Source organism: Magnolia sinica, chromosome 3 (genome assembly GCF_029962835.1).
Source record: "Magnolia sinica isolate HGM2019 chromosome 3, MsV1, whole genome shotgun sequence".
Classification (NCBI taxonomy): domain Eukaryota; kingdom Viridiplantae; phylum Streptophyta; class Magnoliopsida; order Magnoliales; family Magnoliaceae; genus Magnolia; species Magnolia sinica.
Genome location: NC_080575.1, coordinates 59,313,760 through 59,325,108, shown reverse-complemented (window position 1 = coordinate 59,325,108; position 11,349 = coordinate 59,313,760). Strand labels below are relative to the sequence as shown.

Sequence of the window (11,349 nt, the reverse complement as noted above, 5' to 3'; positions counted from 1 at the left end):
TTCTACAGGAGACAATAAGTCTGAGATTTCAAAGACCTCTCTCAAACTCTTCAGAGAAATGGCTAATTTCCCACAGCCCAATGAAATTAATTCCCTTGAATGACTGGCTCATTTCTCCTAAAAACTACGGTATATTTCTTTCTTTCTTCCTTTTTTTTGAGTCCTCATCTTTGTTTTAATAACCATATCATCTCATTTTGACAGCTTTTCAAACCATAATCATCAAGACCTCAAGATTGTTCGCGAGAGTATTGAGAGTACCACTGAATACAACTCTTCTTGTGAATTAGCCACTTTCCTAGCTTACTGGTTGTGCTTGGTGATATTTCTTGACTCGAAACAGATAGATATTATCAGACCATCTCTCTTCATAGTCGCAGGTGTAATGGCGGAAGGTTAGAAGTACTCATTAGTCCTCCAGTTCTCAGCTATTGAATATTTCCCAGTTTGTACTCCTTAGCATTTCTTCATAGGTTGGTTAGGAGTGTGTTTCCCTTAGACCTTTGCTGATTCTGAAAGAGCTTATTCTAATCCTCATTGGCTCTCACTTCAACATTATCAGCTGAGAAAGATGATTGACAAATCGAATGGTTGGGTCACTAGAAAAATAGAGAATAGTGACTTTATTGATTTCTTTCAATTTTCGTTCACTAGTCGTCCAGAAGATATAGAAGTTATCAACGATGATTCTATTTTGTTTGGTGAGCACTCATTCCTTCTCTATCAGATCCAATACTCTTCCATTGAGGGAAAGTAGCACATTTTGGCGTGAACCATATTATCTAAACATATTTGCTCATCAATTTGGATTTGATCAAACTGTGTCGGAGACTTGTGATATCGTTATGAGATCAATGAGGAGTTATGGTGTTGGACCATATAACTGGGCCTTAATATGGAAGCGGCTTTTAAACGTTCATACTGGATCACGCTTTATAATTCCCGGTATAACTATCTTGTTCATGCTTCTTATTGCTGGATGCGTTAGTGGGCTCATTAGTATTGTTTAGTGCACAATTATTATCCAATAGATCATGCCATATGGATCCCTCCATTGCGCGAAGAGATTATCAGAAAGACTAAGGCATTGGTTACTTTGAAGAAATAAATCATGCCTTCTCTTTAGGCCAACTTTGCATAAAAGTTACTTTGGAAGATAATATTTATGAAATGAAATCTGCTGATGCCCTTGAAGGATGGATAGCATTTGGTGCCCCTTTAAAGAATTCGAAGAATGCATCTGAATTTTCAGATTTTTCACAAGGAAATGGTAATTCTTTGCGATTTCATCTTCCTCCACCCTTGCGAATTTTATGAGATAACCTTCCTTCATCATTAGGAAAGTAAGAGCTAGAAGACATTGTCGTTCACTTCAGAAGGATAAGCAGATTATAATTAAAAACTCATAATTTGTATAGTTGATCTCAAAAAATTAACTTTTGAATAGCAAGTATTTTGAACAAACTTTCTATTGCTGTAATTTGAACTGCTTAAAAAGAAATGCATTTCTGTATGTTGTTTAATCAGTATTTGAGATTTTCATGATTTATTTTATCATATCAAGCAATTGCATATTTGAGCATATCTTAAAAATAGGCAAACATATGCATTTGCAGCATTGTGATGCTACATATAGTTTAAGTTCTTGAGTAGTGGTGCTAGTATACTTTTGACTGAACATGATTGGACTTAACTTGACTGAACACTTTTGACTTGATTTGACTTGACTGGACTTGACTTGACTGAACACTTTCGCACGTAGTTTAAGCTCTTTGAGTAGTGGAGCAAGCATAATTTTTTAGACTCATAAGTAGTTGAAGTTGGGTCTTATGTGAATGGTCACTGTAATCTTATGAGTTCGCTGGGCTTATTGTAGCCGGGGAGTTCACAAACCGTGATCCATCAGAGGGGCCCAATGAAGCTACTGGGGCAGTGAACTTGGTGGATTCTATGTGCAGGGTTAGCTGCAGTAACTCTCTAGAGTTTGCAGGGTTCACATGGCTACCTTAGGGTACCAAATTTAAGGCCACCAGTCCATCAATGAGGGGGTAGTTTATTGTTCACAACCCCAGTGTAGGGTCGCGATGTAGTAATAATCTCGGTGAGACCGAGGTCGAATCCACAGGGACTAATCTTGTGTGTCTATTCTGAAAGTAATTAGAATCAAAACTAAGAGAAGATCTAACCTAAATAAGGAAAGTAGAGAGAGTAATTGTGAAGTATTTACTAAGAAACTCAAGTAATTTAAAAGTGGGAACTAGGGATTCTAGGGATCTAGTTGCAGCTATTAGGATGCTTCCTCATTCATTTCAAGGCACTCAATTAGAATCAGAGTTCTATCATATCCAATTCGAAGATGTTCAATAAGATCAGGTCTGAATCTCCATTGACCAAATTCTCAATGGATGAATGTTATGAAGATTAGAAGTGATTCAATCACCTGACCATGCCTAAGAGACAATGGTAGACAATAGAATATACCGATCCGACAACTATCATGGGAGATTTGTGAAGAATAGAAGAGATTCCATCACTCGGCCATCCCAAGGGATGATGGAGAGCAACATGATTTCCTATTTACGCAAACTTCAAACAGAAAAAGAAAATACTTTAAGCTATTGCAAATCTATTGTAATTTCAGTCACAACAAACCATTATACACTAAAATTATTCCTTAAATATCAAACTAGAATTAAAGGAGTTTAACAATAACAAGAATCAAATAAGAAAAACATCCCAAACATGCTACAAGCTTCACCCCTTAGCCCTAGCTAAGGGATCTAACCAACCATAGACATGATTGAATTAAAAACCTTAGAAGAAAACATTAAAAACTAAGGAGAAGAGAAGAAAAACTCTTCAGAAGTGGCTCCACCCTTTTTCTCTGCTCCTCCAAACCTTAGATATCTCAAAAAGTGCCTATGAACCCCTATTTATATAGGAAACGTTTTGCAAAATTGCAAAACTGGATCAAATTTACGCATTCCACATAACTGGTTCGATGTCATCAAATTGCCTTCAATGTCATCGAGGACTGACTTTGATGTCATCGAACAGCCTTTGATGTCATCGAAAATGTACCCAAAACAGTCTAGCGAGTTGCTTCAAATTCTTTAATAAATTCGATGTCATCGAGAAGACTTCGATGTCATCGAACCCCTTCCTTCGATGTCATCGAACATATCTTCGATAGATCGAAAAGAGCACCCAATATGTCCAGCAACCAACTCAATTTTTCTATAATTCTTCGATGTCATTGACCAGCCTTCAATGTCATCGAAGACTAGCCTTCGATGTCATCTAAGGCCCTTGATGACATCTAAGCTCAAATCCTGCGAATTGTTACACCAATTTCTACACTAGTTTATGCACATCCTTCCTTTTTCACTTGATTTTCTTGAATCTTGGGGTCTTGAAATCTTTCATCTTGGTCTCCAAAGATCATTCTTTGCTTGATAATTCTTGAGCATTAAATCCAAGCTTTTAGCATTCTTTTCAATCCAAGCTCTTAAATTCAACTTGCAACACAAACACATGTAAAATATACCATTAAACCATATTATGCATGTAAAACCAAGAGATAAATGGGGGATAATATGCAATATTTGACCTTCAATACAACTCCCAACCAGCATTTTGCTAGTCTCGAGCAAAATATGCTATAAATAATCTTCATTCTCAAGTTTAAAATCCTTTTGTAGAAAACAATCTTTTGTGCAATCAAGCATGAATGAGTAAAATTAAGTGAGATAGTGAGATCTTGAAAACTTAAAGTCGAATCAACTATGCAATCAATCAAGTAAGTTCTTATCACTTAAATCAGAATGAAAGTTCAATTATCAAGTTTTCCTATGTGCCTAGTGAAAATCAATTTACTTCTCAGAAGACTGCTTTTTTTTCATAACGTTAGCCATGTTCATCATATTAGTTGAAAACTCAAGTACCAATTCTAAACCTATCCCCTTTTCTATTCTTTTTCCAATTTTTTAGTTTTTTCTTATCAACGGTCACCATTATTTATTCCTCTTTTTCAGACATTACATCCTTTCAAAGACATTTTTCATTCCCCTCAAAGATGTTGTCATTCTCTATTCTTTATGACCTCTTTGTCGATCTCCTATTTTTTAACTGGTTTTTCATCTCTTAAGGTGGACAAAATTCTCTAGACTAAATTCTCAATATCCAACAATGATCCACATACTAACTATTAGAAACTCAAGCACACTCTAAGAAAGAAAATTGAATGTGTCTTGTTGTTTAGATTAACATGATATTCAAGCTTTTTCTTAATCAATTCGAATGTAAGAACTGTGAGTGATATTTTACTTAGATGATCAAGCTCTAACAATATAAAATCCAATCACACTTCTCATCATACTCAAAGCATTCTTAATTACATAATTTATTACCTTCAAATAGAGTTCAACTCAAAATATTGAAAAATTTTCAAATTTTTTTCTCAAAACTAAGAAAAACACTGATTAGGTTTACCTAATCCCCACACCCACCACAAAAATCTATATAATCATGTAATGCAAATGTAGCAACGAAAAGAAAGGGAATGGTGATGGAAAGATAATACTTGGAGGAAAGAAATTTGAAGTTTTTCTATGGATCTCAGCATAAAATGGGTTAGCACAAAGAAAAAATCAACAAAGTATAAGCAAACTATCCTAAAATAGTGGAAGAAAACTACCTTAATCCTAAGAAAGTGATAAATCTATCTATACCTCCATCAGACTAGGAGATTAATCTTGGTAAATAGGATCACTCAAACATATGGACATGTCCTCTGAATCGAATTTCTCAACAAATGACTTTAATTAATGTCCATTTACTTTGAATTCATTGCCATTATCTGGATTCTTTATCTCTACAGCCCCATAAGGATACACATTAGTAATAGTGAAAGGGTCGGTCCAATGAGATTGGAGCTTTTTCAGAAAAAGACGTAATCGAGAATTGTACAAAAGGACTTTCTGGCCAGGCAAGAAAGATTTTCAAAAGATGTTCTTATTATTGAACACCTTCATCCTATCCTTGTGTCATTCTGGATCTCCTCTAGTTCATTCATATGTAGCTTGCATAGCAAGCCAGCGTTGTCCAAGTCAAAGTTCAAATTCTTTCTAGCCCAGTAAGCTCTATGTTCCAGTTCCATAGGTAAGTGGCAAGCTTTCCCCTAGACGAATCTAGAGGGAGACATTCCAACGGGAGTTTTAAAGGCTGTACGGTAAGCCCATAAAGCATCGGTCAAGCGAATTGACCAATCCTTACGATCAGGGTTAACCGTCTTTTCCAGGATGTGTTTGATCTCCCTATTGGAAATCTCAGCTTGCCCACTTGTCTGTGGGTGGTATGGAGTGCTCACCTTGTGACAGATGCCATATTTCTTTGCTAAGTTTGCAAATGGCCTATTGCACAAATGTGAACCTCCATCGCTAATGATGGCTCGAGGTGTTTCGAACCAAGAAAGGATATTTTCTTTTAAGAATTTAATGACCGTCTGATGATCATTATTCTGACACGGGATCACTTTGACCCATTCAGTGACATAGTGTACGGCTAATAAAATGTATAAATTGGGGGAATGGTCCCATGAAATTGATGCCCTAGTAATCAAATGCTTCAATGATCAGAATGGGGTTTAAAGGCATCATATTTCTAAGGGTCAATGCTCCCAAATTTTGACAACACTCACAAGCTTTGCAAAACTCATGAGTGTCCTTGAACAGTGGGCCAATAAAAGTCAAACCACAGAATTTTGGTCGTGGTCTTTTTAATAGAAAAGTGACTGCCATAGGCCTAAGAATGACAAAAGGAGATGACACTCTAGTGTTCATTGTCTGGCACACATCTCCTTAAAATCTGATCTGTGCAATATTTAAATAAATAAGGATCATCTTAGAAGAATTTGTGCACCTCAGTGAAAAATTTCTTCTTATCTTGTGTAGTCTAATATATCGGCGTGAAACCTGTGGCAAGATAATTAGCAATATCAACGAACTAAGGTGAGTGGGAGACTTTAAATAATTACTCGTCATGGAACATGTTGTTTATGGGTGCCGTCTTAAGGGAATCAGGTAGGTCAAGTCTCGAAAGGTGGTCAGCCACTACATTTTTTACTCCCTTTTTATCTTTTATTTTCAAATCAAATTCTTGGAGTAGGAGGATCCATCTTATCAAGTAGGGCTTAGCATCATTCTTTGAAAGAAGATACTTTTCTACTCCCTTTTTATCTTCTATTTCCAAATCAAATTCTTAGAGTAGGAGGATCCATATTATCAAGTGGGTCTTAGCATCATTCTTTGAAAAAAGATACTTGAGTGTTGCATGATCAGTGTAGATAATGATCTCAGATCCGATCAAGTAAGATCTAAATTTGTCCAAAATGAATAATAAGACCAAGAGTTCTTTTTCCGTAGTAGAGTAATTTACTTGGGCTGAATTTAACGTCTTACTTGCATAATGAATAACATAGGGCTTCTTTTCTTTTCTCTGGCCTAACACTGTCCTAATAGCATAGTCAGATGTATCATACATAAGTTCAAAAGGAAGGTTCCAGTTAGGTGGCTACATGATAGGTGCAGTGGTTAACATGCCCTTGAGCTTAGTGAAAGCTTCCTGACATTGCTCAGTCCACTCGCATAGTGCATCCTTTTGAAGTAGATTTCATAAAGGATGAGAGAGGTGACTAAAGTCCTTTATGAATCTCATGTAAAAATCGTCATGTCCTAGGAAGGATCGCACATCTCTTATGTTCTTGGGTGAAGGTAGGTTAGAGATAAGATCAATTTTAGCCTTATCAACTTCGATTCCTTTGGACGAGATGATATGTCCAAGGACAATTCTCTTATAAACCATGAAATGAGACTCCTCCCAATTTAGTACCAAATTCTTTTCTTCACATCTTTTCAGTACACAAGATTTTCTAAGCAATCGCTGAAAGATGGACCAAAGATAGAGAAGTTGTCCATGAAGACCTCTAGATATTGCCCCACCATGTCAGAAAAAATACTCAACATGCATCACTGAAAAGTGGTGGGGACATTACACAGTCCGAATGGCATCCTTTGGTAAGCAAAGGTGTCAAAAGGACATGTGAATGTGGTCTTTTCTTGATCTTCAGGGACTATCTTTATCTGGTTATAGCCTGAATACCTGTTAAAGAAACAATAATAGGAATGACTAGCTAGCCTTTCCAAGATTTAATCAATGAAGGGTAAAGGGAAGTGGTCCTTCTTTGTGACGGTATTCAATTTTCTGTAGTCAATGCACATTCTCTAACCAGTGGTAACTCTAGTTAGCATGAGTTCATTGTTGACATTAGCTATGATGGTGATTCCAGACTTCTTAGGAACTACCTGAGTTGGACTCACCCATTGACTATCAGATATAGGGTATATGATACCCACGTCCAATAGTTTAGGAACCTCGACCTTAACCACTTGTTTAGATTTAGTCTAGGTTGTGATTGCCGAGAGGTCTTCACATTATCCTCTAGATAAATGTGGTGAGTACAAATCGAAGGTTCAATTCCCTTAAGATCTGCAATCGACTATCCAAGGGCTCCCTTATGCTCAATGAGAGTAGAGATGAGCATACTCTCTTGTTCTTGCTTAAGGTGGGATGAAATCACCACCGGGTATGTCTCATCCTGACCTAAATAGACATATTTAAAATTAGAGGGTAAAGGTTTTAGGTCAAGCTTTGGTGCCTTGAGGCTAAACGGTAGAGACACTACATCAGTTTAGGGCAATTCTTTAAATTATGGCCTCCACCAGTTAACTTCAAGTATCAGCACGGTATTAAGCATGACACTTGTCTCCCTAATCATATCATCATCTAAATCATAGGAGTGGGCCAAGCATGTGTTTAGAGGGTCAGAGGATAAGGTCATCAAAGTTCTATCCTCCACGAAAGAATCAATCAAGTTAACATCGTGGGCATCATCATCATCATCTACCTGTTTGGCTGTATTGAAAAAAACATTTAACTCCAATGTCATATTTTCAAAAGACAAACTTGTGACTCCATTCTTGCAATTAATGATTGTGTTTGATGTGTCAAGGAATGGGTGACCAAAAATGACAGGAATTTGAGTGCTCATGTCCACGACGGGTTGAGTATCTAAGACGATAAAATCTACTGGGTAGTAGAATCTATCAACCTGGACCAACACATCCTCAATTATCCCTCTCAGTACACGAACTGAGCGATTGGCAAGTTGTAATGTGGTCCGGGTGGGTTTTAATTCACCTAGACCCAGTTGCTTGTAGACTTAGTATGGGATCAGATTTATGCTCGATCCTAAGTCAAGAAGTACGTGCTCAATCCAATAGTTCCCAATACGCAAGCGATGGTCAGGCTACCGGGATCTTTGTACTTTTGTGGCATGTCTTGCTTTAGGATGACACTCACTTTTTCTATTAGAAAATTTTTCTTTTGATACTTTGCCGTCTTTTGTTTATACACAAGTCTTTCAGAAATTTGGCATATGAAGGTATTTGTTTTATAGCATCAAGTAGAGGAATATTGACCTTTACTTGTTTCAACACCTCTAGAATGTCCTGAGAGTTAGAAAGAGATTTTGGTGCAACCAACCATTGGGGAATGGTGCAATCTACTTGCCTTGAAGTTTCGGTTCTAATTCTTGTGGAGCAGTGCTAGGTCTATCATCATTGTCCTCTTTCGAGTCTTTAGACTTCTCAGCCCTTACCAGAATGGATTTATCAATTATCTTCCCACTCCTAAGAGTGGTGATAGACCTAGCTTGCTCAATTTGATTTAAAGAGCTTGGATCACTTATTTCGTATTGCGGTTTGGGATTGGGAGAGGTTGAACATGATGCATCCCCCTCTCTATAACCGTAACACATGAATCCATCTTTTGCATATATTTTGTAAGTTGTCGTATTGCTTGAGTTAGCTCTTGAGTTTGTGTGGAATTTTGAACCGGTTCTTCTTGAGGTTTCACTTAATTTAAAAATTGATTAAAGAAACCTTGAGGGGTAGCAGTTTATCCATTCCTCCAATTGAAGTTTAAATGATTTCTCTAGTTAGGATTGTATGTATTGGAGGTAGGTCCATTGAAAGGTCTTTGGTAATTGTTCACGGCATTAGATTGCTCATTCAACACCTCTTGAAAGGCAGGTATTGTTAGACAATTTCCAGTTGTTTGAATGTTGCAAGCACAAATACCACAAACAGTTTCCTTAACCTTATCCTTTTTTAATTCCATGGCCTCAAATTTCCTTATGAGATTAGACACTTTAGCATTAATATCATCATCCTCTTTCAGAAAGTATAACCCACCCCTCTCATTTGATTAAGTGGGCCTAAAAGTAGTGCTTGATTTTGGATAGGTGTCCCATGATTGTGCTTTTTCAGCAAGTCTGTCTAAGTTGTCTCACACACCATCAACATTTTTATTCATGAATTCCCCATTGCACATTATCTTGACCAATTGGCGTATGAAAGATGTCGGTCCATCATAGAAAAAATGTATAATGCACCACGTTTCAAAACCATGTTGTGTGCAAGAATTGACAAGATCCTTGAACCGCTCCCAACGTTGAAAGAATGTTTTCATCCTTCTTTTGAGTGAAGTTCATGATTGACTTCCTAAGGGTGTTCATTTTATGATGTGGAAAAAAATTCTTTATGAACTCCCTCATCATGTCATTCCATGTGCCAATAGATCTGAGACATAGCGAATGCAACCACGTCTTAGCTTTCTCTTTCAAAGAAAATGGGTAGAGTTTCGGTCTAACTGTGTCCTCGGACACATTTGGAAAATATAAAGTGGTTATGATCTCATCAAACTCTTTCAAGTGCAAATATGGACTTTCAGATTCAAGTCCATGAAATTTTGGAAGGAGTTAAATCACCCTTGGCTTGATATCCATGTGTCCCATATTTTCTAGAAAAACCATGCATGAGAGGGTGCTCACCCCCCTCCCCCCCCCCCCCCTCCCCGGTTGTAAATAATCTCACAAAGTACGAGGTGGGGGTACTTGATGCACCTCATTCTCATCCTGGACTTCCTCAACCCTAGGTTGAGGTTGTCTTCCCGGTTGATTTGCAGCCATCACTTCAATTAACTCTGAGGATCTCGAGCGGTGTCCAATCCTGTGATGAATAGATAACCCCTCAACCAATCCTCCTTCACTCAAAAGACGTTGAGTGTTGTCACGAACCCACTTGGGCATGAAACATTCTTAGCCCTCAATTTCATATTCTAACCTAAACCTAAAAAGGAAAGAAAAAGGGAATAGAAATCTAAAAATAGAAAGAGAGAGGGAATTAGAAAGAAGTTACCAAATTAGAAGTTCCTAAATTAAGATCCTGCAAAACAAAACAAAACAAGTCAGTTCCTAAAAATAGAAATTTTAAAATTAGAAAGTTCCAAAACCTAGAATTAGAAAGTAAGTTAATTTCTAAAAATAAAAGAAATCCTAGAATTAGAAAGTTTTTAAAGATAAATTAGGAAAGTAAACTGGTTTCTAAAATTAAATTAGGAAAGTTTCTAAACCTAGAATTAGAAAGTAGTTTCTAAAAACAGAAAAAGAAAGTTTATAAAATAATTTAAAAAATCCTAATCCTAAAAATAGAAAATAGAAAAACCCTAATCTTAACCTAATTTCAAAACTAGTTAAACTCAGAAAAATATAGCCGTTAATCTCCAGCAACGGTGCCAAAAACTTGTTCACAACCCCAAGTGTAGGGTCGCGATGTAGTAATAATCTCGATGAGATTGAGGTCGAATCCATAGGGACTAATCTTGTGTGTCTATTTTGAAAGTAATTAGAATTAAAACTAGGAGAAGATCTAACCTAAATCAGGAAAGTAGAGAGAGCAATTGTGAAGTGTTTATTAAGAAACTCGAGTAATTTAAAAGTGAGAACTAGGGATTCTAGGGATCCACTTGCAGCTATTAGGATGCTTCCTTATTCGATTCAAGGCACTCAATTGGAATCAGAGTCTTATCCTATCCAATTGGAAGATATTTAATAAGATCAGGTCTGAATCTCCATTGACCTAATTCTCAATGGATGAACATTGTGAAGATTAGAAGTGATTCAATCACCTGACCATGCCCAAGAGACAATGGTAGACAACAAGATATACCGATCCAACAACTATTATGGGAGATTTGTGAAGAATAGAAGAGATTCCATCACTTGGCCATGCCCAAGGGATGATGGAGAACAACAGGATTTCCCATTTTCACAAGCTCCAAACATAAAAAGAAAATACTTCAAGATATTACAGATTGTTTCGACAAGAAATGAATGCATCTGATTTGGGGAAATTTATTCAATGATAACAAAGAATTCGATGAGCGAACAAT

At 36.8% G+C, this 11,349-nt stretch overlaps 1 non-coding gene across 1 annotated transcript; it reads left to right on the top strand.

Moving 5' to 3' along the window:
- The first annotated feature begins 9,520 nt into the window (after positions 1-9,520).
- LOC131241745 (small nucleolar RNA R71) lies at positions 9,521-9,628 on the top strand. Its single transcript, XR_009169305.1, has one exon. It is a non-coding gene; the product is annotated as a small nucleolar RNA R71 (small nucleolar RNA).
- Positions 9,629-11,349: the final 1,721 nt, after the last annotated feature.